The sequence below is a fragment of the Dipodomys merriami genome, unplaced genomic scaffold, assembly GCF_024711535.1.
Source record: "Dipodomys merriami isolate MVZ:Mamm:240054 unplaced genomic scaffold, mDipMer1.0.p SCAF_1029, whole genome shotgun sequence".
Classification (NCBI taxonomy): domain Eukaryota; kingdom Metazoa; phylum Chordata; class Mammalia; order Rodentia; family Heteromyidae; genus Dipodomys; species Dipodomys merriami.
In genome coordinates this window covers 159,569-187,432 of record NW_027202304.1, presented here as the reverse complement: position 1 = coordinate 187,432, position 27,864 = coordinate 159,569, and the positions used below count along the sequence as shown (strand labels likewise).

Genomic DNA, 27,864 nt, shown 5'->3' with positions numbered 1-27,864 from the left:
GAGTGGGGCTACAAAAAATAAACAATTACTCTAATAGGAACACCATTTTCAGTCAGTGTAGAATTATATTACTTTTATGTATGCGAGAGATATTGGAGAAAGTAAGCAAGTAATAATTCTTTCCTATTGAATTTTTTTTTAAATTCCTGTTGAGTGAAAATAAAACCACAGGTCACATCAGGCTCAGAGGCCCACAGTAGACCAAGAAATATGAAGCACTGGGCTGTATTCCCCAGCACAACCTTTAAGGACTACAAAAAAAATTTAAAATATCTCACTTGGTCATAATGGATATTCTATTATCTTAAAATTGTGAATGAAGGGCTGAGAAGGTGGCTCAGTGGTAGAGCGCTTGCTTTGCATGCTCGAGGCCCTGGGTTCAATTCCTCAGCACCACATAAGCAAAAAGAAAAAAAAAGCCGGAAGTGTTGCTGTGGCTCAAGTGATAGAGCGCTAGCCTTGAGCTGAAGAGCTGAGGGACAACGCCCAGGCCCAGAGTTCAGGCCCCACGACCGGACCCAAAAAAAAAAAAAATTGTGAATGAATAGAACTTTTACTCTGACCGTTTTAGAAATCCTAAAACTAAGTAAGTGATAATGTTTTAAATTTATATAATATGGGAAGTATATTAAAATAATTAGGAAAATATAAAATTGTACACAGAATATTTGTTGTCCAGCATCAATTTTAATCTAAAAGAATTTAAAACCAGAAAATTGCCATATAGTGAGATTGCAGCATGGTTTCTTTTCAGTCATCAAAATGGTGACTTAAGGAATGTGTCTTCATCATTGGATGCATCGATGTTAAAACATATTTTAAAATGTGAAGCACTATACAGACCCTGAAGAAACTCAGAGGGATCTGTGAAATGAGGTTGGAATAAAATTAATGAATAGTTACAGTAAGAATTGATCTTCACTAGGCACATAAATATTTTCCAGAAGAAAAGACTACATTGAAAAATAAACAAAACAGTGAAAAGGAAGCAGGCAGGCAGACCTTGAAATACACATTATCCAATGAAGAATATCTAGTGAAGCATGATTGCAATAATCTTTTACCTAAGTTACAGTACTGATCTATGTTCTTCCCTAATGCCAAGTAACAAAGCCATGAAAATGCAGTAATAATTTTAAGACATTAGACTTTACAGAAGGAATTCAATGAATGTATTTCTAGAAAGTAAAGATAGATGTCTGAGATAAAGAGTAAAGCAAACATCCCCAATTCTTAGCCCTTCGAGGTCAGAGGGGTACAAGCCGAAGCACAAGGAGAATGGACAGAAGTATAGTAATGCATACCAGTAGTTCCCAAGATGCAATGATGAATATAATAGGGGAGAAAATCAACATGACCATCACAAGACTTAGCACTGGAGAATAGAGAAAAGAACAGTGAAAATCCATGGAGAATCACAAAGAATGCCCTTGCATATTTGACAGAAGTGTGCATTGTATGGCATTGAGGTCTAAAATATGTGTAGGTATTATAGGAAACTATTTGTGCTCATATGGTGCATCAAGTAGTGATAAACTTATGATTTACAGGACATTGAGTAATAATAAAGGTCCTGTTTCAGTAGTTTAGAGTTAAACCTTGATAAATTCTGTTTTTAAACACCTAACACCCTATAAAACCAAGACAAGAAGAGTTCAAAAAATCAAATCACATAATGTGTATGCAAAAGGATTACATTATTAAGGTAATCTTTAAACAACACACAATTTTATGTGACTAGTCCTGATTATAAATGATTTGTTTTCCATACAGATTTTAGATGCACAAAAACAACAAAAACAAAACAAAACAAAACGAAGAAATGACACTTGGCAATAGAGCTAGATGCCAGTATCTCATCTCATGAGGCTGAGATTGTAAGACCATGGTTCACAGATGGCTGGGGTAGCAATCCACGAGACATTTATGTTCAATTGTTCAATCAAACACATAGTGAAACCTTGGTTAAAATAGTACAGATTCAGTCAGACATGAGTGAAAAAAAACAAGCAAGATTTTGAGGCTCTGAGTCAGTTTCATTGCTGCACACACGTGCACACACGTGCACACACACACGTGCACACACACACACACACACAAACACACACAGCGAATATTAAGAGTGTAAAAAATGAACCTATCTTACAGGACTATCCTAAGTATATATTAATTAATAAAAATGAGGGAAACCATAGAGCCTATGTTTCTTTGAGTCTGGCTTCCTTCACATAATGATTTTTTTCCAAGTCTTTCCATTTTCTTAAGAAAGGAGCTATGTCATTCTTTCTCATACAAGCATGAAATTCCATTGTTTATATATACCACATTTTCCTGATCCATTCATCTACTGAGGGGCATCTGGACTGGTTCCATATCTTAGATATGGTAATAATGCTGCCAAAAACATACTTGTGCTGGTAGTTTTAGTGTTTTATTTTTTGGAGTCCGGTCGTGGGTCTTGAACTATGGACATGGACGCTGTCCTTCAGCTCTTCAGCTCAAGTTTAGCATTCTACCACTTGAGCCACAGCGCCACTTCCGGGTTTTTTCTTTTTGCTTATGTGGTACTGAAGAATTGAACCAGGGACTCTTGCATGCCAACACTACCACTGAGCCACCTTCCCTGCCTGAGAGAAGATATTTTAACTTATTTTCTACACGTAAATTAATATTAAGCAAAGCTATTTAAAATAATTACTTTTTTACTCTTTAGAGGATGAGTATATTACTCTTGGATATCTTTGAGGAAAAGAGTTTAGACTCATTTCAACTGATGCTTTGCATTGAAATTACAGGCTAAACTGTCTTCTTCATTAAACAAAAGCTTCAGTTCTTTCATATTAGAATTATAAAATCATAATACCTGAATGGTGATTTGTTTTCCTTTGCTATTTTCAATTCTATTTTTCATCCATTAGCTATCTAGAGATAATTTCGACAAATGCCCATGAATGGGAATGCTGGCTCTAGAGCTATGTACATTTGACCATACAAAATGATGCTAATTGAAATGGACTCCAAGACATGGAAACAACAATTACTTTTTTTTTTCAGATATCAACCTTGATGTCGGTAAAGAAGTGTAACTAGATGTTATTTTATTTCATTTGTCTTTGATTTATCTCTGGACATCTCTGTCTTGATTCTGGTACCTTCCATCTTGTATATACATTATCTGATTTGGAGAAGGAAAGGGAAATAACATAATGATGAAAGAAGTGACCCATTGCAACAATGATATTCACAAGACAATATACCGGCAATGAACTTTACAACTTTGGGGTGGGGGGTATGGTTGAGGTGGGAAAGGATAGGAGAACAACAATGGAGTGGGTAACAATATACATCAAGGAATGTACCTTACTCATGTAACTGTAACCACTCTGTACAGTACCTTTAAATAAAATAAAATTTAAAAAAGTGAACCTACCCTAGAAAAAAATATCCCTTTCAAAATAACCCATCTGTAATAGTACTTGTGAGGGATTCTAGAGTCAAATTGTTATACCTGGAAAGGGATATATTGGGAAGCCATCTCAAACAGTAATCAAAAGGCTGAGAGCTGTGCTCTGGAAAGGTCAAACAGTTAAGGGAAGACAGGGGTATGGGTTATTACCTCAAAAGTATTTAAGTTAGAGCTGTTGGACACTAAAAGTTTAAGACTTTGGAAACAAGATGGATGTCTGTGCTATGGTTGTAATGATTATTGCTCCCTTCTGCTCCTTAATAATAAGGGATTCAATTATCACTATGTATACAAACAATACCTCAGTTAATAATTGTAACCACCAACTAGATTGATGCCTCAGTTTGCGGACATACCTGTAGCCACTCATTACCCCACCCCTGTAGTAGAATGAATATAAAGCATTTAAAACAGGATTTGGGGATCCAGAAGCTGGCAATGAGGCTTTGGGTCCTCTGGTATCTTCTTTCCTATCACTTCCTGTGATTTCTCAGTTCTTTGGCCAGGTATCCCATCATCTTTGCTGTTTCATGGCTGTGGTTAGTGACAGTACTGATATTCGGAACACCTCAAAACAAACTATGGAAAACACTTCCTCAGAGAAGATTCACAAATGTATAGGAGCACCTGGAAAGAAACCTAAAATCAGCAGTCATTCTGTGATCCTCTAACAAGAAAGTATAATTCTGGTGTACCTTTACTTCGGATATATATAAGAGATGGACAATTGTCCCTTTTGTACATTTGGTATTTGGTATTGCATAAATTTTCAGAAACACATATACATTGTGAAATAATGTTATTTATTTCATAGGTCACAAACCTGGTCACTGGAGTGATGACCCAAATGTCTTATCTCAATTGCCTGATTCAGACTTAGATGAGTGTGAATTGCATAATTGTGAACATTTTTCCATGAAACTTAACAACACAGGTCACTCCATACCTCTAAAGATTTTACATATATTATAGTAATACACACCTAAACTGGTCAGCACTCACAGCACATCGGTGTGTTATAATTGTCTTCAGATCAGAAATATTCTAGAGTTTAAAGTAGAATGATGGGCTGTACATTTTCAATGGAAGAGTGATGATCACCCCCTGCAATTATTCTCAGTGGAAAATCCTTCCTATACATTTTACTGACTTAGCTTCTACTCTGTGCTTTACCATTATCAGGGAGGGTCACATTGTATAGAGCTACAATACTGCAGCAACCTTAGCTGTCTTTGAATTTTACCTCTAATCTTAATACCAAGGTCAACTCCGAAACTCTAATCACATCATTAGTGGACACCTGAACTTTCCAAGCTTGGTGAAAAATTCAGATATCATTGCTCATTGCCAGTGTTAAAGATCTCACTCTATAAGATTTATTGTGTTTCTTCTTGTATTTCCAACACTGCCTTAGATGTTGGTTTTTGATATAGAGCTTTTAGTTTGCATTTGATTTATGGAAGTGTTAGTAATGCCAGTTGAACTGCATATATTATAATGTAAGTAATTTGATGTTTTGACATATGAATTTAATTTTGGCAATTGAGGAAGTCAATGCACATCACTCACAAAAGTTTCTTTATATGTACTGGTATTGCTTTATTGTGAACTTCCTAAAAGCCAGTCATAGGAGCACATGTCCTAATCCCATCACTTCTGTCACTGAGATGAGTCTTGAAATGTCCAGACGACTTGGCACTTCATAGTGAGAAAGTTTCTACAATGAAGGGTGAGAGAATAGAAAAAAGAGCAAATGAATCTTCCAACTGTTTTGTTACATGTTCTTTACACTTAGCCATTAAGACACCATAATAGTATTTTTATAACTTCTTACCTACTTTTTTCCTGTTCTGAGATGTTTTATTTATGGATCTCTAAGAAATCATATAAGAATCATAAAATAAATCTATAAATCATATAAGAAATGTTAAAAAATAGTTTGTTAGGGATATATAACCTAAAAGGAATAATTTCAGGAAAGTATTAAGCACATAAAATGTAATGCACACCTAAAATTGTCTCTTTATTTAAAACTTCAGCAGTTTTAGTTTATTTATTCTAATAACAAAGATTATAAATTGTTACAATAGTATTCCAAATGCAACACAGAACTAGAAAAATGAAGGGTAGCACTAAAGAATGCTACTGCTACTACTAATCGTGTAAGAATAAAATTTAGGCAAAACTCCTTCAGACTAAAAGCCACAGGACAGCCCCAACATTACTTTGTTTCATATGAAGACAAGACCTTTTTTTGTAAAGATAAGTTTTCACAGATATTAACAGCAGTTGGGTATATATTTCTTAAGGCCTTCAGGAAGGATTCTCTGACAATGTTGATGGAAGCTGACTTCTTTGGGACCTACTACACAGTGTGCAGTCACCATTCCAAGCACTGTACCTGCATTAGGGTAATTTTCGTGCTCAAGATAGTTCTTCCAGTTAGGAAATGAATTAACTATTTTATTAAAAACAGAAGTAGGCAACAAGGCCAAACAAATTTCCCAAGTACCAAATACGGATCAGCTGCAGAACAATAATTCAAATCCAGGTTTCCACCAGGCATATCTGAGGATATTCTGTAGGTTTCACATTCATTACCTTTCAAGATGTATGGAGCAGATGAACCCACAATATCTTCCTAATTATGGTTATAATGGCAATAACATTGCTACAGAATATACACATTTTTAAATTAAAAGGGTGTGGGTAATGACATTGTAGGTGATCTTTATACCAAATAAAGACTGAACCAAAAAGAAAAGTAAGGGGCTGGGAAGGTGGCTCAGTGATAGAGCGCTTGCCTTGAATGCATGAGGTCCTGGGATCAATTCCTCAGCACCACATAAGCAAAAAGAACAAAGTTGAAAGTGGTGCTGTGGCTCAAGTGGTAGAGCACTATCCTGGAGTTGAAGAGCTGAGGGACAGCACCCATGCCCAGAGTTCAGGCCCCACGACCGGACCCCCCCCAAACAAAATAAAAATAAAAGAACCTAGGCCGCAAATTTTAGTCATAGTACTAGCACTCATATAACATATATATATATATATGTGTGTGTGTGTGTGTGTGTGTTTGTGTGTGTGTGTGTGTGTGTGTGTGTGTGTGTATACACATATATATGCTTCCTAAAATATACAGTGAGTTAATTTGTCGAACCTGGTCATAGATTAAACATGAGGTGTGAAAAAGTATGTAAGTCTGAAATGACTCCAAGGTATTTTGAGAAGACAGCTGGGAGAGTTATCACTTAATCAAATAGTAATGAGGGATTGGTTTGTAGATAGAGATCAAAGCTCACTTTGGGATATTTTGAGTTTGTTAAAATCAGTTGTTAGGAGTTGTCAGTAGACAGGATGCTATTAAGGACTTGAATTAAAGTAAACAGAGATGGAGAAAAACTACAGAAATAATTACTGTACTCAGTGGTAAAAAAAAAAAAAACATGAGAAGGAATATTACAGAGCTAAGCCCAGGGATACCCAAATATGTAAAACATGACAAATGAAGAAAAACAGTAATAAGTATGTAATGCAGACTTATATGGGTAGGTATTTTTAATGTTTAAGGGCTATGAAGTGATTGTGTGATGACCTAAAATTTAAGAAATTCGTAAGTTCAACTATCCTTTGGGCCAACCATAGCTGATAGTTTAAGTAAAACGGAGCCACAATAGTGTGTCTTGATTTACCAAAGTGAAAATAGGTCAATATTTGGAAAGCCAATTTTTGGACATGTCGTTGGAGTGGCAATTACTGCAGTTTGTTCAACTGTCAGTAGAAAGCTACAGGTTTAGCACAATGATAGAAATCTTTCAGAGATCTGGTAGATTTTCCCTCTGACTTCAATTTCCCTTTTTTTCTGAGAGCTAAAATATCACTACTGGAAACCTGTCCAAATTGTGCCTTTGGCAAGTTAACAGATAGTCAGTCTATCACATGCCCAAATAAAAGAGAATTGGAACAGGTTTACATTGAGCACTCACAGTAGACGGGTCTCTGGACTTTCTCAGGAAAAGCCTTCTGCCATTGTGGGATGGATAGGGCTGGATAACATGCAAAATAGACACCATAGATTGAAAGTATTCTGCTAAGTTACCACGTGAGATAACGGAAGGTTTAACTGCATTGTATTGACTTTTATGAATCAGTTAATCAGATTCTTCATGCCATATGATTTTACTAGACTGTAAAATGCATGCTTATTGCATTTCCTTTGTATAACATATAGTATGTTTTGAAATTTGGTATAAAACATTTGTCTTTTCATTTATTTATTTTTAATATGTATTACTCTAGTTTTCAAGAGTAGGGAAATGTCCTGGAACTTTGTAAATTGATGTCATATGTAATTTATTTTTTTTAATTCTTATTTATTGTCTATTGTAGCCCCCGGCTATATGTAATTTAAACTGTAGTTTTCTTCAAGTGTATCATCCTATGCTGAAGTTTTTTTCTTACAAGCTTTCTAATAAATATGTAGTCTATTCAATTTTGAAAAGTACTGCTGTACCTCCCGCTTATTTGTGGCATTTCTGAAATCCAAGTTCCTCTGTGTGTCAGGGTGGATACTTTTGCTTGTAACAGTTTTGTTATTGAATACATAGCATCTGACTACTTAGGGAACAGAAGATGTGAAGTTACAGTATCCCAATAAAGAACTTCCAGGACAGTTCAAGGGCAACTCATGTACTCTCTATGTAGGTGAATAAGAGCAAAGAAAAAAAGTCTTATACATGAAAGTGACTGGGAGTGTGTGCACATAGTTATTCACTTATTTATCTGTTGTTATAGTTTTATATATTCAATATTATTCATTATATATATATATATATTTATATATATATATATATATATATATATATATATATATATATATATATATATATATATATATATATATATATGATCACAATTTCCAAAATCCAGAGAACCACATCCATGGGCATCGCTTTCCTATGTTGCTCTTTGGGTAATAAGAATGAAACCTGGGGGGAAGATGGCGGAGGAGAAGCTGGAATCTGAAGAAGCTCTAGCATAGAAAGCAGTTTTAGAGTTCCAGTGAACAGTCCTAAGCCAGAGAATCACACCAAGTGTGCCATCACAGGACAGAGAGTTAGACAAGAGGGGGGAAGCCAAGGCAAAAAGACACATCTGAGCGCCTGCCAGCCACCGCGGCGGCGGCGGCGGCGGCAGGGTCGCGGCACAGCTGGGGCCATAACTGAGCGCTCACACAGAGAGTCGGGGACTAAGGAGCCAGACACAGCAGGCGAGCGGATTCTACTCAACACCAGCAAGAAATGACAAGGAGCAGACAACTTCATCCTGCAGTTCCCAGACCAGAGACGACCCAGGATCCAAGACTCCACGTGAGTAGAAGCCCGACATCCTCACTCCTTCTCAGGGAGCGGAGGAGGGAAGGCCACCCCTCCCCCCCCAGCACCGGAGATCTCCATCTTGGATACCGACAAAGCTTGGAGGAGCTGCCAGCTCCAACCCAGGCCTTGGAATAAAACGAGTCATTTAGCAGGTCACAAGAACTTAACGGCGGCGAAGTGACCTGCCAGACTCGGCTCCATCCAGGGAAAAGTCACCCAGCTCAGGCACCAGCCATTGGAGTGGCATTCCTCACTGGCTAACCAGAGCCAGAGGCTGCCTCTCCCTCTAGCAGCCTCAACAATCAATTGAAAAACAGAAACCCTGAGAACGGCTCCAGGCTGGGCTCTGTTAGTTTTTTTTTTTTTTTTTTTTTTTTTTCACAAAATATCCCCAGGAAAAAGCTACTGATTGTTGAAAGACCTCAACTCTACCCAGAACCTAGCCTTACCACTGCATCCCCCTCTTTTGTGATTCTCAAAGCAGATCACCCTTCCATTAAACTAATCGGGGAGGGGGATCTCAAAATCTTGGGTAAAGCAGAGCATTTTTCTGCCTGTTCGAACAAACTGACTTAAGAAACCAGTCAAGCCACATGACTTCAAGCTGACCAGAGACTCAAACAAGAGGCTGTTTACAGACAAAGGGGAGATACAGGATTCTTCCCACCCCTCCGAAAAAATCAAAAAAAAAATCAAAGAACTTTTTTTTTCTTCTCTTCCTCTTCTTTTCTTTTCTTTTTTTTCTCTTTTTTTTCTTTTTTTTGGTACCTTTTATATATATAATTTTTTTTTCCTTTTCTAAAAATTTTATTAATCTTTAATTTTTGCCTTTTTTTGAAAAAATAATTATTTTCCGGTAACTTTTTTTTCCTCTTATAATTTTTATTTTAGGAATACATGAATGTGCGTTTTCCTTTCTTTTCTTGTCTTCTTTCTCTTTTTCTTTCTTTCTTAACTATCTTTTTGTTTTTTTTGTCTAGCTCTACTGAACTTCTGATCTTTTTCTCTCCCTTTCTAATCCTTTTCACCTTTTCCTCTCTTTTGATCTTCTGTATGTGACTTAACTATTGTCCTGCACATCCTCAGATAAACCCATAGTTGACTATTACACCCTATCCCCCATTGTGTACACACTTAATCCACAAATTTATTACTCAATTCAAAACCTCTGAGACTTAAATTCCTTAATTGCAGTTCTACCTCTTTATACCTATATAATATTTTAAGCATTTTCTTAAGTTTTTCACTTCTCCTCTATGTCCCTACCCTTCTATTAATATACTCACATTCCTCTCTAAATAGATGGTCTTTTAATCTCCATAATAATATTAATTTTTACGTTTCTATTTTTTTCTGGTCTCTTTTCATTTCCCTTTCACTTTCTTCCTTTTCTCTCTCTCTCTACTTCCATCCTACCCAACCTATTTCCTGCATTGAGATTAGGACATAGTTAACTCTCCCTGTGCCTCCCCACACCAATCTATTCCTATTTTTTACCCACATCTCTCCCTAAACCTAAAAATTTTTGGTTTTCGAAATTCTTTTCTGCAGTTTGAAACCCATTAACATATAGTTGTTTGATGTTGAATAGATGTATCTGTTGAACTAGAATGTATCTGTAGACTATTGACTGTATAAATGCAAATGTTGGTTGATGGTTGCCTTAAGATAGTGTTCTAGAACAAAACTGGTGCTATTTTCATCTCAAATGGGCAGAGTAAGCCAGAAAAACAAGAAAAATGGCAAATCCGGGTATCTCAATTCCCAATCTTGATAATCAGGGGTCAGAACAGATAATGAACAACCCAGAAGAGAGTTCCCAAATAGCGCCACAAACACTGGTGGCAAACATGATAAATGAGAATTTTGACAACTTGCAAAGGACCTTGTATGAGCGTGAAAAGGGAGAGAGAGGAGGCATCCGAAAAATTTATACAGGAATATCATAAGCGTGAGGAAGCTACTCAAAAACTGATACAGGATTTGCGTAAACAACTTGAGAATACTCAAAGAGAAAGGGAGGAATGGCATGAGCAGGCTGAGAACACTCAAAGAGAACTGCAGGAATCCCCCGAATGGAAAGAAAGGGAACTGCAGGAATCCCACAGACGGGAGGAAGCTAATCAAAGAGTAATTCAGGAATTGAGAGACCAGGTAGAGAATACACAAATATCACTAAAGGCATTCATGGAATCCATTAACAAAGAGCTGAAGGAAGTCAGGGAGACCACAAAGGGAATGCTGAATGGAACCCAAGAGAAGGAATGGGAGTCCAAAGAAACCATAACCAATCAACTAAGTGATTTGAGAACAAACACTGAACACCAAATTAAGGAAGTAATGAAATTCCTACAAGACCTAAAACAGAGCTTCAACAAAGAACTTGAAGCCATCAAAGCTGACCAATTAGAAGGAAAAGAGATAAAAAACAAAGTAGAGAGTCTTGACAGCAGGTTAGACCATGCAGAAGATCGAATCTCAGGGATTGAAGACAGCCTAGATATTATAGAGAAAGAACATACAACCATCCAAGACAAGTCCAAGAAATATAGATCTATCCAACACCTGGAAGACACCATCAGAAGGCCTAATCTAAGGATAATGTGTGTAGAGGAGCACCTAGAAACAGAAGTTAATTGTCTAGGAAATTTATTTAACAGGATCCTAGCAGAGAACTTCCCAAACATACAAAAATATATGCCTATTCAGATACAAGAAGCTTTTAGAACCCCAAATAGACCAGACCAGAATAGGACATCACACAGTCACATTATAATCCACACAGGATCAACTCAGACCAAGGAAAAGATCCTTAAAACTGTCAAGGAGAAAAGGGTAATCACCTATAAAGGGAAACCAATTAGAATCACCTCAGATTTCTCAGCAGAGACAATCAAAGCAAGAAGAGCCTGGAATGACATATGCCATGCCCTAAAAACAAACAACTATAAACCAAGAATACTGTACCCAGCTAAACTCTCCTTCATAACTGAAGGCCAAATAAGAGCCTTCCATAGCAAAGAAATATTGAAACAATACATCTCCACCAAACCAGCCCTACAAAAGATTCTTAAAGATGTCCTACACATAGAAAACCAACAAGACCGCAACAAAGGCCAAGAAACTGCACCCAAACTGAGAATCCAAGAGCCATAGGAAGAACCCAGTTTTCGCAGCCCCCAAGAAGGTGGATAACATGGCAGACACTCCCAAATAGCTCTCAGTCCTATCTCTTAACGTTAACGGACTGAACTCTCCAATTAAGCGACATAGACTGTCTAGTTGGATTAAAAAACAAGACCCTTCTATCTGCTGCCTGCAGGAGTCACATCTTGCCCGTAAAAACAAACACATTTTCAAAGTTAAAGGCTGAAACAAAATCTACCAAGCAAACGGCCCCCATTAACAGGCGGGAGTTCCAATCCTAATATCAGATAAAATAGACTTCAAATTAAAATTCGTGAGAAGAGATAAAGAAGGTCACTACATACTAATTAAAGGATCTCTCCTTCAGGAGGATATTACAATTCTAAATATCTATTCGCCAAACAATGGAGCACCCAAATTTATCAAAGAAACACTAGTTTCCCTCAAATCCCATATAGATCGAAAGACATTAATTGTTGGGGATTTTAACACACCATTCTCCCCACTAGATAGATCAACTCGGCAAAAACTCAACAGAGAAACCGCAGATCTAAACAGCTGCATAGATCAACTAGACTTAACAGACATCTACCGAACATTTCACCCAGCAGCATCAGAATACACGTTTTTCTCAGCAGTACATGGAACGTTTTCCAAAATGCACCACAATTTAGGCCACAAACCAATCTTGTCTAAATTCAGAAACATTGAAGTTATACCTTGCATTCTCTCTGACCACAAGGGAATAAAATTAGAACTCAACACCAAAAGCCACCAAAGAAAGTCCGGTATATCATAGAGGCTGAACAACACACTGCTGAATCAAGAGTGGGTCTTGGAAGAGATTAAAAAGGAAATTCAAATGTTCATGCTTTTCAACAAAAATGAACACACAAATTACCAGCTCCTCTGGGACATAGCAAAGGCAGTACTCAGAGGTAAGTTTATAGCTCTGAGCTCCTACATCAACAAATTGGATAGATCTGAAACTAGCAATTTAATGACACAACTAAACCTCCTTGAAAAAGAGCAGCAAGATAAACCTCAATCCAGTAGACAGAAAGAAATAATCAAAATTAAATCAGAATTAAATGAATTAGAATCCAAAAAAACTATAGAAACAATCAACAAAACAAAGAGTTCGTTCTTCGAAAAAATTAACAAAATTGACAGATCCTTAGCAAATCTTATCAGAAAAAGGAGAGAACACACTCAAATTATTAAACTCAGAGATGAGAATGGAAACATCACCACGGAAACAACCAAGATTTAGAACATTATAAGGGAATACTTCTCAAAACTTTATGTTAATAAGTATGGGAACTTTACAGAAATGGAACTTTTCCTAGCAAATACTGACATGCCAAAACTAAACCAAGATGAGTTATACCAGCTCAACAGGCCCATATCAAGCATTGAAATAGAAACAGCAATAAGAGACCTCCCAGCTAAGAAAAATCCAGGACCAGATGTTTTTATAGTGGAATTTTACAAGGCCTTCAAAGCAGAGCTCACACCAATACTCCTCCAACTCTTCAATGAAATTCAAAGAGAAAGCTCAATACCGAACACATTCTATGAAGCCATCATAACACTCATCCTAAAACCAGGCAGGGAATCATCAAAAAAAGAGAACTATAGACCCATTTCATTGATGAACATTGATGCAAAACTTCTCAGCAAAATTTTGTCCAATCGACTTCAACAATTCATCCAAAAAATCATACACCATGATCAAACAGGATTCATTTCAGGGATACAAATCAGGTTCAATATACGCAAATCAATTAATATTATTCATCACATCAACAGGAGCAAGAATAAGAACCACATGGTTATTTCAATAGATGCAGAAAAAGCATTCGACAAGATCCAACACACCTTTATGATGAAGGTTTTGGAAAAATTAGGAATCCCTGGAACATTCCTCAACACAATAAAGGCTCTATATGACAAACCTACAGCTAGCATTATACTCAATGTTGAAAAATTAAAGCCATTTCTTCTTAACTCAGGAACAAGACAAGGATGCCCACTCTCTCCACTTCTCTTCAATCTAATATTAGAATATCTAGCTACAGCAATAAGACAAGATGCAGACATAAAGGGGATCCAAATAGGGAAAGAAGAAATAAAACTCTCACTCTTTGCAGATGACATTATATTGTATTTAAGAATCCCATAGACTCCACTCCCAAATTTTTCAAGCTGATTCAAAACCTTGGCAAAGTAGCAGGTTATAAAATTAACCCCCCAAAATCAATGGCTTTTCTGTATGCCAACAATGAGAAAAGTGTGGCTGAAATTAGGAAAACATCCACATTCGTAATAGCCCCACAAAAAATAAAATATCTAGCAATTAACTTAACTAAAGAAGTGAAGGACCTCTATGATGAAAAATTTAAAATCTTAAAAAAGGAAATCAACACAGAACTTAAAAAATGGCAAAATCTCCCATGCTCCTGGATTGGAAAGATTAACATTGTGAAAATGGCAATTCTTCCCAAGGGTATCTACAAATTCAACCTGAGACCTATCAAAATTCCACCCTCATTCTTCAAGGAAATAGAAGAGGCTATCCAAAAATTCATATGGAAAAATAAAAGACCCCGAATAGCAAAAACGCTCCTCAACGGAAAAACACTGCTGGAGGACTATCAATACCAAATTTCAAACTCTACTATAAAGCCATAGTAATCAAAACAGCTTGGTATTGGCATAAGAACAGACCTCAGGACCAGTGGAATAGAATTGAAAACCCAGAAATGAACCTACAGACCTACAGCAATCTAATCTTCGATAAGGGAGCTAAAACAATAGAATGGAAGAAAGACAACCTCTTCAGTAAATGGTGCTGGCAAAATTGGTTAACTACATGTAGAAAACTTAAGCTAGATCCTTATATATCACCCTGCACCAGAATCAACTCCAAATGGATCAAAGACCTTGAAGTCAAAGCAGACACTCTGAAAACATTACAGGATGGAATAGGAGAAACCCTAGGTCTCCTTGGCTCAGGCCGAAATTTTCTGAATAGAGACCCGGAAACACAACAAATCAAAGAAAGGTTGGACAAATGGGATTGCATAAAGTTGCAGAGCTTCTGCAGGGCAAATGTCATAGCTAGAAAGATCAATAGAAAACCCACGGATTGGGAGAAGATCTTTACTAGCCATACAACGGACAAGGGTATCATATCTAAAATATACTTGGAATTCAAAATATTAAACCCCCCAACAACAAATCCTCAAAGAAACAACTGCCCAATAAATAAGTGGGAGAAAGACTTGAAGAGAAACTTCTCTGAAGAAGAAAGAAGGATGGGCAATAGACACATGAAGAAATGTTCAACATTGCTAGCCATAAAAGAAATGCAAATCAAAACAACATTGAGATATCACCACACTCCAGTTAGAATGGCAAAAATCAAGAACTCTAACAACAACAGATGCTGGATGGTATGTGGACAGAAAGGAACTTTACTTCATTGTTGGTGGGAATGTAAACTTGTTCAACCACTTTGGAAAGCAGGATGGAGGTTCCTCAAAAGACTTCACGTAGAACTCCCCTATGACCCAGCAATCCCACTTTTGGGCATTTACCGAAATGTTTACAAAGAAGACCACACTAAAGCTACCAGCACAAATATGTTTATTGCAGCTTTATTTAACATAGCTATGATATGGAACCAACCCAGATGCCCCTCAGTAGATGAATGGATCAAGAAAATGTGGTATATATACACAATGGAATTCTATGCCTCCATCAGAAAGAATGACATTGCCCCATTTTTTAGGAAATGGAAAAACTTGGAAAAAATTATATTAAGTGAGTAAGCCAGGCCCAAAGTAACATACGTCCCATGGTTTTCCTTATTTGTAATATCTAGTATACGTATGAGTCAAGCGGAAAAGGTCGGATAATGTGATGTCAGGAAAATGAACACTTAGATGTATATTTTAATGTTTTTTTCTTTCATGCATGTGTTTCTAATGCATTTATAAGATTATCTCTTTGCTATATTTGATGTCAGTATAACTTGTGGAGGAGATGGGGAAAAACCAGTTGTTTAAGCATGCAGGTGGACCTGTTGCAACAATGAGAATTACAAGTTGTCATGTCCAAAATGAGCTTTACAATGTTGGTGTGGTGGGGGTGGGGGAAGGATAAGGCTGGGTATTGTGAGGGGAGGGTGGAGGCTGGGAAGTGATGTGAAGGGTAAACAAAGATGAGGCTGCAGTGCTTGGTAAGAAATGTACGCATTATGCTGCCCATGCAATTCTAACCCCTCTGTACAGTATGTTCACAAATAAAATAAAATAAAATTAAAAAAAAAAGAAATGCAAATCAAAACAACATTGAGATATCACCTCACTCTAGTTAGAATGACAAGAATCAAAAAGTCTAACAACAACAGATGCTTGAGGGGATGTGGACAGATAGGAACTTTACTTCATTGTTGGTGGGAATGTAAACTTGTTCAACACTTTGGAAAGCAGTATAGAGGTTCCTCAAACGACTTCACATAGAATTCCCCTATGACCCAGCAATCCCACTTTTGGGCATTTACCGAAATGTTTACAAACAAGACCACACTAAAGCTACCAGCACAACTATGTTTATTGCAGCATTATTTACCATAGCTAAGATATGGAACCAACCCAGATGCCCCTCAGTAGATGAATGGATCAAGAAAATGTGGTATATATACACAATGGAATTCTATGCCTCCGTCAGAAAGAATGACATTGCACCATTTGTTAGGAAATGGAAAAAATTGGAAAAAAATATATTAAGTGAAGTAAGCCAGGCCCAAAGAAACATTGGTCCCATGGTTTCCCTTATTTGTAATATCTAGTATATGTATGAGTCAAGCGGAAAAGGTCAGATAATGTGATGTCAGGAAAATGAACACTTAGATGTGTATTTTAATGTTTTTTTCTTTTATGCATGTGTTTCTAATGCATTTATAAGATTATCTCTTTGCTATATTTGATGTCAGTATAACTTGTGGAGGAGATGGGGAAAAACCAGTTGTTTAAGCATGCAGGTGGACCTGTTGCAACAATGAGAATTACAAGTTGTCATGTCCAAAATGAGCTTTACAAGGTTGGTGCAGGAGGGGAGGAGGGGGGGAAGCAGAAGGCTGGGAATTGGCGGGGAGGGGGGAGGCTGGGAAGTGATGTGAAGGGTAAACAAAGGAGGAGGCTGCAGTGCTTGGTAAGAAATGTACGCATTATCCTGCCCATGCAATTGTAACCCCTCTGTACCGTATGTTCACAAATAAAATAAAATTAAATTAAAAAAAAAAAGAATGAAACCTGGTATTGTTCTCTGGTAGAGAAATAACTCGGAGATTAGAACATTTTTCTTTTAATATGTTGCCTGTTCCTACATCTAAAATGAGGAAGTCTGTTAATACATAATACATGTTATAATCTATTTAATATATTTATACAATGTATAATATATTCTATATTATAATATATATTATATATAATAACTGAGTATTATATATTAATAAGGAAAAATACAACAAAAGTATCTATGTCCACACTTTCCCAGCCATGATTAAGTTCAGTAGAGTTAGGTGCATTACATCTCAACAGGAAAGTTCTATTGAAGTTTTGATGACCTTGAGCTAGATAAGGAGAATTTCTGTAAAAACAGCCTCTCTTCAATCATGAGAAAAGATAAGTTTGGAAGTTTTTTTGTTTTATTTTTTTGTTTTTATTTAGACCAGACAAGGAGCCTGAACTCTGGGCCTGAGTACTCTCTGTCACCTCTTCAATTCAAGGCTAGTTCCCTACCACTCAAGCCATAACAGCACTTCTGGCTTTTTTTGGCTTATGTGGCACTGAAGAATCGAACCCTAGGCATTGTCCCTGAGCTCAAGGCTCGTGCTCTACCACTTAAACCACAGCACCACTTCTGGCTTTTTCTGCCTGGGATTGCTTTGAATCATAATACTCAGATCTCAGCCTCCCGGGTAGCTAGGATTACAGTTGTGAGCCACCAGCGCCCAGCAAGTCCCTCTCTTTTAGATATTATTCTAAAAGCCTCCTATCCAAGGTCACTCCTAAGATAATAAATGGACATATGCCAATAGTTCCTTCATACTCTTATCTCCTGTTATGGCTATTGTGTGTCTTTTCATTGTATTCTGAACCTACTTCACAGTTCTCTTCCTAATCCATGATTCTAGATGTATTACTAATAATTACCTAAATTTTGTGGCTATAAACCCTAAATTACTCAACTATTAATTTCATTTAATTTTTTTCAGTATGATCGTGGTTCTGTACAAATCTGAGATTATATTAACCTCTTGCATCTACCTCTTGGCATGAGCAGAGCCTGGGCCTAATCTACTTTAAATGCAAGAGGTTAGCCAAAGAACAGCCTACAGTATTCCTGCCTAGGAGTCAGTACAGGTAGTTGAGTGCCTGAAAGAAGCAATGCATTCCTGACATGAGAAGGGGTGAGAGAGACAACAGCCTACAGAGCAAACTGGCAGTCACAACATTTAACAACTTCTCCTTTGGGGAAACTGACTTCCTGCAAAATGGCAATGAGATAACATTAATTTTCTTATATGAAGGAAGTTGTCATGTCTCACTACATAACTCCCTTGTAATCAAAGAGAGGGTCATCCTTTTGTTTCCACCTTAGGCCCAGTCTCAGTTTATGTCAGACTTTGCTCAGACTCTATTCCTACTAGAAGGTCCCTGATGAGGAGGAAAGTGTGATCTCTTGGCTTCTGACTGGCCCTTTGGGACCTGAGGCCACTTTTAGTTTTCAACCTGTTCCTTCTGACAATGGGAAAGCTCATTCTCTTCATTGTGCCCTAGTATCGAATCTCTTCAAAGAATGTCAAGGAATGACAGATTCTGTCTGAGTGAGTGAGTTTCTCCATTTCCAAAGAGGTCAATTAATATCTGATTCTGAGACCCAGGTGAAAGTCCTTTACCAGATCCTCCAAGCTGGAGTGGATGTTAGCTCAGACTCCAAGCCATCCTCATATTTCTCTAGCTCTTTCTCATGAACCAAAAGGTTACAGGAGTTTAGTTCAGAAACAAGGAGAAATGAGAGAAGCAGAAGAACCATTGGCAGGGTGAGGAATTTAGAGATTTTGGGTGAAAAATAGGGCTCAGAAAATCTAGAATCAAGGGGCTGGGAAGGTTGCTCAGTGGTAGAGAGCTTGCCTTGCATGCCTGAGGCCCTGGGTTCGATTCCTCAGCACCACATAAGCAAAAAGAAAAAAGCTGGAAGTGGCGCTGTGGCTCAAGTGGTAGAGCGCTAGCTTTGAGCTGAAAAGCTGAGGGACAGTGCCCAGGCCAGAGTTCAGGCCCCAGGACCGGACACCCCTCCCCCCAAAAAAGAAAATCTAAGATCACTCACATCATTAGGGAATCACATCATAAGATTAGGGAATAAATGTAATAAATTACTACCGAAATTACTAATTCCACTACTCTACATTACAAGTGTTCTGTCAAAAGTTAGCTGTCCTAGCTCTATTTTGATCAGGAAAACAGAGCACATTCTTTCCTAACAAAGTTCTACTGAGTATCTTTATCCATACCCCAGGTTGTTCTTACTCTCTACTTCTCTGTTACTTTCCTTTGCTGCATGCAATCAATGACACTTGAATGTGTTATCATCTTCTAATCCATTTGCTATAAAGGAAAACAAATTATGGGGAAACGTATATCTATGGTACATTTTCTTCTATGGCATATTTATTTGATGTTATTAAGTATTATTTTAATAGTTTCATTGTTAATACTTGAGAAAAATATTTTACTATTACCAGTAATTAGTTGCACATTTTTTTGGTATTTTTCCATGTCTGTGTATTTTTTAAGCTTCTAACATCGTCTTTTCCCCCAACAGTTGCCTTCTTAAAATTGCTTCAAATTATAAACTATATATGATGGTCCTCTATGTGTTCATTGATATATTTAAATTTTGATCTAATATCTACATATTATAGGAAATCTCAACCTATTGTAATTGGTCTGAAAATCAATATGGATGTTCCTCATTAAAGCAAAAACACAATGCCACAAAATTTAGTGAAAGTAGGATTAGGTATATATTCAAAATATTTAGCAATGATACAGTAGAAACATTCACTTCTCATATACCAGAACATGTTTATAGCTATGAATAGCACATTTTCTTCATTCCCTCTTTCTGGTGCATCTAGGTTGATTACACAGCTTGGTTGCTATAGAATATTGATGCCATGAACATGTATGTTCATGTTGATTTATATTCCTTCAATATGTATCGAATTGCAGTAAAGGTCATCAACATATCTGTCTTTTTGGTATTGTGTAAACTTCCATTAAGATATCCCTATGGGTTGCACTAGTTTACAATGCCACAAAACCAAATATAGTTCCTGATTTATTTACCTCTCCAGCAGTTTATTTATTTGAGTGGTGGTAGCTATTCTGGTGTGTAAGATAGGATCTCAGTGACTTTCCTCTTTATTTTCCTTCGTATTTGCTATGTGGATATGAATCTCAAAAATTTCATTTATTTATTAAATACTTACATTTATACTTCATTCCTGATTAGTGTCTTTCTTTTTCTTTGGTATTTGATCAATTTTTAAGATTTATAACATTTGATTTTTTCCCATTACAAATACTCATTTCAGTTAGTAAAATGATTTTTTTTTCATTACAGTGGTGCACAATTAACTAAAAACAACAGATTGTACATTTATATCACTGGATGTTTTGTTTGTATTTACAGCCAGGAAATTGTTTCAATAAAGATGCTGAACTTCTTTCATTGATATACTGAAAGTATAGTATCTCATATTGGCCTAAACTAATCTCAGAATTAACAGTCAGAGCCTGGGCCACCACAGTCTGGCCTAAGTAAAACCACTAACAAAGTATAAACTGCATTTAAAGAGAGCAAAGAGCTTCATAAAAGATCGAAGAAAGGCATCCCCTTCATGAAGCAAATGTTGAAGTTCACAAGCATACCTTAGGAAACTGAATATCAAGAAGATCAAAGGATAAAAGTATTTAGAAGGACAACATTAGAACTCAAAATTGGGGAGGTGGGACAAACAATAGATACCAAAGCTCAATGCTGAAGGGAAGGAGAATTTTACCGCAAACCTCAGCTGTGTCTGACTCTCTCACACAACACACACAGACACACACACAGACACACACAGACACACAGGCACACACACACACAAACACACACACACACACACACACACACACACACACACCTAGTGAGAAATCTTTGCCAAAGGACAGGCATTCTGGACTTAGACACCGAATACGCCGAAACTATCCACTGTGAGGGCCTTTACTGAAAGTACCCATTGTAAGTAGACATTTACTGAAAGTTAGAACTCAGGTTCCTGGAAAAACCGTGAAATGTCACAATAAAGTTCTGCCTATAACTCCCCTAGCAACAGCCATCAGCGGATGACAGGAAGTACCTAAAGCTACAGATTATTTTTAATTTTTAATGTTTTTTTTTTTTTTACTTTTTTATTGTGAAAATACTGTACAGAGGAGCTACAGTTACATGGGCAAGATAATGAGTACATTTCTTATCAAGCATTGTAACCTCCTCCTTTGTTTCCCCCTCCCATCCCTTCCCATTGTCCCCCCCGCCCCCCCATCAAATCCTGCTCCCCACTTCCCCTCACCAAAGTTGTAAAGTTCGTTTTTCTCCATAAGAACTTGTACATCTCATTGTTGCAATGGGTCCACCTGTATCCTTATTTAAACGATTTGTTTTTTTTCCCCTTCTCCTCCACAAATTATTTCTTTTTGCTTAGCCTGCACTCGCTAGCCCATAAGATTTTTATATGATTACCCAGTTAACAGAAGGGTCGGGGATCTCAACTCTGACCCACTGCAATGGTGACAGTTGTGAGTCCAGGCTCGACCTTGCAATAAATGACTCTAATGTGGTCACATGAGAACTGGCTCCATGGTGGTCTTTGGGGATCCTTATCTAAGCACAAGGCTAGTGTACACAGAGAACCCCAGGGGCAGCTGTATCTGGAAAAATGAAGCTTTTTTCCTCTTCTTTTTAGATAATCAATCATGATGTTGCAGTTGGCTCCACAGTTGCTCCACACCTGAGCAGGAGGAAGGAAAGGATGCCTTAGACTGCAGGACAGCCTTGTGTACCCCTGGATTTATGTGTAAGAAAGCAGTTTGTGATCCTCTAGGCAGGGGTAGCCAAGCTGAAATGGTGGTAAACTTTGCCTGGAGGGTGGCACCCTGTGAGCCCTGCATGCATGGTGAAGCAGCCTGGAAAGCCCTGTGAACATCTCCGGGATGGCCTCTCAGTGGCTTGGAGAAATTGACTCCTTTAGTTGCACATGGCAGGAGGCAGGAGGAGAGCAGGAATCCAGAAGATGTGAGAGGCACAGAAGCAAATGCACCTCTCCATTGAAACTCCTCGGTCATTCTAAGGAGGTTCACAACCCACACGTAGTGGCCACTGCACAGGTCCCCAGAGGCCCTACTTGTCTGGGGAGCAGTTCCTGGTCCTGATCCAGAGCTGGAACTTCCAAAGTGGCCCTGAGCTTGGCTGGGCTGGAGCAGAGCCTACCAGCCATGCTTCCTCTGCCCTGCTGAGTATAGCATCCTAGCAGCTGCCCAGGCTACAGCACCCACAACAGGCCACCTCCTTGGGGCAGGCTGAAGCTGTGCTGACAATTCCTGCCTGGTGCCTGCTTCAAGGCAAGAGCCAGGCCTAGCCCACAGCAGAGCTGGCCCTCACTTCCAAAGGCATCGAGAGAGGCATGACAACCACAGGCCCAGCCTTGCTGCCCTCACTGCCCCTAGAGGTTACCTATAAGTCCCTGCCTTTGTTCTTGAAATTCTTCAGCCATTGGTTGTCTCATTTTTCATTTTCTGTTTGGGTGGGACTCGAGACTTCTTCCTCTCCTCACCAAGCTAACATGCCCTAGCAAAGCCACCCTAACTGCCAATCTACCATATATTATGTGATTTTTTGTTTCTCTTCTATTTTCTTCCTCCATGGTATAACCCGTTTCCACTGTATTTGAGGTCTGTGAGCTCCAACTTGCATATACAAATTTCTAATGTGGGGAGGGGAAGGGAAATAAAATGCTGAAAGAAGTACACAGTATGACCCATTGTTACAATGAGATGAACAAGACACTATGTTGAAAATGAACTTTACTAGTTGGGAATGAAAGGTGAGAGTTGGGGCGGTGGGGAGAAAAGGGATGGCAGGGAAAAACAAAAGAGGAGGTAACAATGTTCGTTAGATAATGTACTCACTAACTTACTTATGTAACTCTAATCCCTCTGTCTACCATTTTCACAATTAAAAAAAACATGAAAAAAAATTATCCTGGAGTACATTAAGTTCAAATTTCCTAAATGCTCTGTAAATTAAGACCAATTTTAAGTGGGAAGTAGGTTCTCAGAAACATTTTTTTGTCAGTGTTTGTGTTGTGCATTATTACCCAAGTGTACATAAATTAACAGAAGGATAAACAATAGGAATAGGAGAAAGAGAAGTTCTATGTTTAAGTATAATGGTTCAATACACTGTAGAAGACTCTGCAAATAAGACAACTTTGAAACAATAAAGCCAAGGCCAGTATTTAGACCTATGGGAGTGACATAGAGAAAGCATTACTCCTAAATGGAACATGAAGGATGAGGCCACTCCCTTTCTTCTACTAGCTCTAAATCATGGTAGCTAATCATGCAAATTTGTAAAAACAAGAATGGAAGAATAATACTTAAGATTCGGAATCATTGTAGCATTCACATTGTAGCATTAACAAATATGTTCCCTCTATCTGTTGGATATGTTTCACTTCGGTTATAGTGTCCTTTGAATTATGAGTACAGTGTCCTTTGAATTATGAAATACTATCACTTGATATAATCCAGTATATTCTTGCCTTTCTTTAGCCACTAATGATTTCCATTAGATACCTTTATTGATACAATGTCATGAATTTTTACGTTTATCTCTTATAGGTTTTTACATCTCACATTTAGTTTGATAATCTTTTTTTATTATAAATTTTTGTATAAGGATTGAGGTAGGCCAGCCACCTGTAGGTTACTCCTGTAATCCTAGCTAGGCAGGAGTCTGAGATCTAAGGACCACGGTTTAAAGCCAGCCTGGGCAGGAAAGTCCATGAGACTCTTATCTGTAATAAACCAATAGAAATCCAGAAGTGGTGCAGTGGCTCAAGTAGTAGGGTGCTCACATTGAGCTGAAGAGCACAAAGACAGCTCCTGATCCCAGAGTTCCAGCCCCATGAGTGACAAAAAAAAAAAAAAAGAAACAAAAAAAAAAAAGGATTGAGGTAGTAGTCTAAGATCATTCTGTAAATCCCGAAAGACAATAGTGCCAATATACCCATTTAAGATTCTATTTTTATTTCATAAAGTCATAGGATAGTTTTCAAAATCTATTGACCATACAACTGAGAATTTATTTTTAACATATCTGTTACATTCTTCTATGTGTCTGCTGTTGTAGTAGAACTATGTTGCCTCCACTACTAAACATGATAAAAAGATTCAAAGCTAGTATGCAGGGTGAAGCTACACCATTTTACAAGATTGTTCTGACTGACCTGTATTCCTTGAATTTACATAGGAGTTTATTGAGCAGGTGGACCAATATTCTACAGAGATATCTAGATGTTTGATAGTCACTCATATTTTGTACCTTCAAAAAACACAAGATCCCAGATATTATATATAGAAAAATGTCTTCAGAGTATACTTGAAACAACTAAAATTAACTCAGGAATTAGTTAAGATTTAGATAAAACTGTAGCATAACAAAGCTGAATGATAACAACTTGAGCTGTACAACAGAGGAAAGTGAGAGGGGAAAAAATGATGGACCACGTAGGAGCTATATGTGATTGCTATTGTGTTTCAAAAACTAGAAAGACTTCAGAGTAGAGAAGGAGAAAAATAAAGTGTCCTGAGACAAGTTTCTTTTCAATCCATCTAATAGCTTGTACTAAAATCAGTGGAAATGGGAAAAATTAAAATAGAAATTAAAGCATTGTATATACATGTTGTAATAGGAATATGATAATTTTCAAAGAAATAAGAGAGAGAATAGTTAAACTCTAAAGGGAGAAGGAATGAAGAGAGAAAAGAAGCAAAGTTAAACCTTTATCAATAACACACACAACAGTTTGGAAGTGGAAATATTCTAAATTACAATAAAAATTGCTAGCGTGGATAGAATATGGATGACATGTTATTATATATAATTTTGAAAAAGCATACTAGGAATGAAAGTCATGGTTTAAAACACTATTTGGATTATAACTAGACAGTATAGCTCAGTGGTAAACCATTGGCTTTGCATATGTGAAGCAACCGTGTGAACTCCCAAGCATTACAAAGTACACAGAAAGCACACACACAAACACACAAAAACCACATAAACACACACACACACACACCACCTACACATATTTGCAATATTGATATTATCATATTAAACGGAGGAAATTATCACAAACAGTAAAAGTATGTTAATATATGAAATAATAATATTGCTCGTAGTATTTAAAAGTTTGGTAGAAAGAAAATAGTCACAATATACTTGGATTTTAATAGATTAAGTAAATTGAGAATTAATAGAAGACATGAGAACTTTTGCAAATAAGTTTTAAACAATAAACATTTGAAACATGTGTCCTTTTATTTTAACAAATGATTGATATTACTGGTGTTTTAACTCAAGATTTAGAATATGATAGCGAGGTGCTGTATATAACGCTAGGGATGGTTATATCCATAATTATTTCACTCTGAATATTTTTATTCTAAGGCCTCATAGTTTACCAGTCTCTCCCGAATTACAAACTCTATTTACACATCCCACCATAGCTGGAAAATGGATGTCACAAATCACCATGCCGAGCTCAAAGCTTTTTTTTTTTAATTCAAAGTAAACGTACTTCCAAAAAGTGACCAAGTAATGAAGCCTTTCTTAGTAAAGTATGTGCTTCTTGAAAATACTGTAAGTATTTGTTACCTGCACAAATATTTTTATACTATAAGAAAATAAATGTATTTAGATTCACTAACCATGTAAAATTAAGAAATTAATTTTTAAATAGCCACATGTTAAATATTATAAAAGCAAAATATATGTGTCTGAATAATTTACATGGGTAAAAATCATGCAAAATTAAATTAACTGATCCTAAACTTTGAAAAAAGAATTACTCTAAAGAAAGAAAAAGAAATATTTAAGCTCAAAATTTGAAATTTAGAAAATAAAATGAAGTAGGGGCTGGGAAGGTAGCTCAGTTGTAGAGCCCTTGCCTTGCAAGCATGAGGCCCTGGGTTCGATTCCTCAGCACCACAAAAGAAAAAAGAAAAAAGCCGGAAGTGGTGATGTGGCTCAAGTGGCTCAAGCGCTAGCCTTGAGCTGAAGAGCTGAGGGACAGGGCCCAGGCCCAGACTTCAGGCCCCACAACCGGACCCCGCCCCCCCCAAAAAAAGTAAAGAAAATGAAGTATACTCTTTAGTTGAATTAATTAAGTGTAAATTCTCTGTATATCAATTTTATAATAAAAATGAACAAAAACAGCAAAAGTACCCATTGATCAATGGCAACAGCAAAAGCATCAATAGTTCTTGTTTTGAGTGTAAAAAAATATTGTTGGAATATATAACAATGTTCCTTCCCGAAGAAATGTACTCATTACCTCATTTATGTAACTGTAACCACTGAGTACATTACCATTACAATAAAATTAATTTGAAATTAAAAATAAACCAAATAATATACCAATTAAGAATTCTTAGAAGCCATTGGTGAAAAACATTGTAAAAAATTCCCTAAATATCCAAGAAATATACTTTGATGATACTATTTAAACGCTTCAACTTCAGCAGAAAAGCAAAAAGTTTAAAAACTGTTACAAAGTAAAGTAATAAATCAGAATATATTACCATTAATAATAATCATATGATGAATTTATAGTGGTAGTCAAGTATGTAAGAAATGAGGCAATTTGCCATTCATTTGCACTTAATAAGTGAAAAGAATTTTCTAGGTCTTTTAAAATTATCATAAGTTTAATGAAGAAATTATTCTGTCACATCATATGATAATCAAAGCTGATATTAGAACAAAGAACAGATTTATTAAGATTTTGGATGTTAATGTATATACTTATTTTGGTTGTGGAAAATGTGGGGATTTCAACTTGGGGTATATTGTTCTTGCAGGCCGGCATCATATCTGTGGTTAATTTTAGGATAGTAGTTCCCTTTCCACAAGAACATGCACCTGATCTGTCCTTTTAGCCTTCCCATCATCAATGGCATCAGAGTTGCACACCAACTTTTCTAGCTTGCTACTTTGCCTGGCCTGGATCCTCAGTCCTTCCAATCTTAGTTTCTAGATAGCGCAGGATGATGGAAATGATCCAATTCACCCAGCTATAGATTGAGAAATAAGTCCACTAAATTTTGGCCTGGGTTCTGTCCTCAAGCCACCTAAGTAGTTAAGAGTACACATGTGATACCCTGGTGCCAAGCAGTAAGAATATTTTTAAAGCAAGTAGACATATATATATATATATAACTTAGGCTTGTGAATACCTCAGGAAAAGAATAAAAGAGCAGTGAAGCACAGAGGATAGGTAGAATTTTAACTAGCTACTCAGAGGCTGAATAAGCTTAGCTACCTACTCGGGAGTCTGAGATCTGAAGACCACTGTTCAATCATGAAAATACAAGCGATTATCTAAAAAAAAAAAACACACAACAGAATTGTAGCAGTGGCTGAAGTAGTAGACCACTATCCTTGGGCACAAAATGTGAGGAATAGTTCCCA

The 27,864-nt window shown here is 37.0% G+C and overlaps 1 long non-coding RNA gene across 1 annotated transcript in view; it reads right to left on the bottom strand.

Annotated features, from left to right (window-relative positions):
• Window positions 1–5,040: 5,040 nt before the first annotated feature.
• Window positions 5,041–27,864, bottom strand: part of LOC138809347 (uncharacterized) — a 48,685-nt gene continuing 25,861 nt past the window's right edge. Inside the window, exon 2 of the long non-coding RNA XR_011366816.1 lies at window positions 5,041–5,183. This is a non-coding gene — a long non-coding RNA (uncharacterized lncRNA). The remainder of the gene's footprint in view (window positions 5,184–27,864) is intronic.